The following is a 978-nucleotide window of genomic DNA, read 5'->3' on the forward strand; positions in this document are numbered from 1 at the left end:
CGGTGAGGGGGGGCCGCCCGGCGTGCTGGCAGCGCGGTGCGTGGGCGCACGCGCTACAGCCGGCTGGTGGGGGCGGCCGGTGGCAGGCGCGCCGGCCGACGGACGCGGCAGGCGGCGCAGCTGCGCGCCGGCGCCCCCTGCTCGCGGCGCCTTGCGGCCAAAGTAGGTCCTCGCGGGCCCGGTGCGAAGCGCGGTGGCCATCTGCAGTGTGCTGGTCCGATTGAGGACTTTGTGCGCTGAGGATGCGCCGCCGCCCGGCGCTCGGCGCCGCGACGCCGTCTGCTGCTCGGTCGCCCCAGCGGTTCTCGCAGGTGGTTTGTATCGCAGCTGTGCGGACGTGTTGGCGCGTGCGCTGTGCTGGGAGAGTTCGCTTCGGCACCCAAGTAGGGCTTTTGTCCTTCTGTGGCGCTGGCGTTGGAGCTGCCGGTCACCGTAGGTGGCGCGTGTTGTCTCCCGCCGGCAATGCCACGACAGCACGCTCCCGGGCCTCTGTCGGCAGCGGCAAGCTCAGTTGGGAGCACGGGTGGTCGCACCTAAAGCGTCTACTCGCCTAACTCCGGGCGATTGCGCCTCTCTCGAACCCGACCAAGTACTTAGGACGGCGCTGCGCGCCGCCGGGACCTGAGAGGGTTTCGAGGTGTGTTGTGCAGGGGAGCTCAGCCTCCTCCTGTTTGCAGAATAATTGAGCGGACGCTTGCGTGTTCGCGCGGGCCCCCGGGACACACTCCCGGGCGGCCGGCTGCTCAGCTCTAGTTGACGCAGCTCCCTGGTTGATCCTGCCAGTAGTCATATGCTTGTCTCAAAGATTAAGCCATGCATGTCTCAGTACAAGCCGCATTAAGGTGAAACCGCGAATGGCTCATTAAATCAGTTATGGTTCCTTAGATCGTACCCACGTTACTTGGATAACTGTGGTAATTCTAGAGCTAATACATGCAAACAGAGTCCCGACCAGAGATGGAAGGGACGCTTTTATTA

General features: G+C 64.5%; 1 non-coding gene across 1 annotated transcript in view; it reads left to right on the plus strand.

The window, feature by feature from the left end:
- Window positions 1-763: 763 nt before the first annotated feature.
- The window catches only part of LOC126445781 (small subunit ribosomal RNA), a 1,906-nt gene continuing 1,691 nt past the window's right edge, over window positions 764-978 (plus strand). The window contains exon 1 of the ribosomal RNA XR_007583101.1: window positions 764-978. This exon is cut by the window's right edge and continues 1,691 nt beyond it. This is a non-coding gene — a ribosomal RNA (small subunit ribosomal RNA).

This window comes from Schistocerca serialis, unplaced genomic scaffold (assembly GCF_023864345.2).
Source record: "Schistocerca serialis cubense isolate TAMUIC-IGC-003099 unplaced genomic scaffold, iqSchSeri2.2 HiC_scaffold_360, whole genome shotgun sequence".
Classification (NCBI taxonomy): Eukaryota; Metazoa; Arthropoda; class Insecta; order Orthoptera; family Acrididae; genus Schistocerca; species Schistocerca serialis.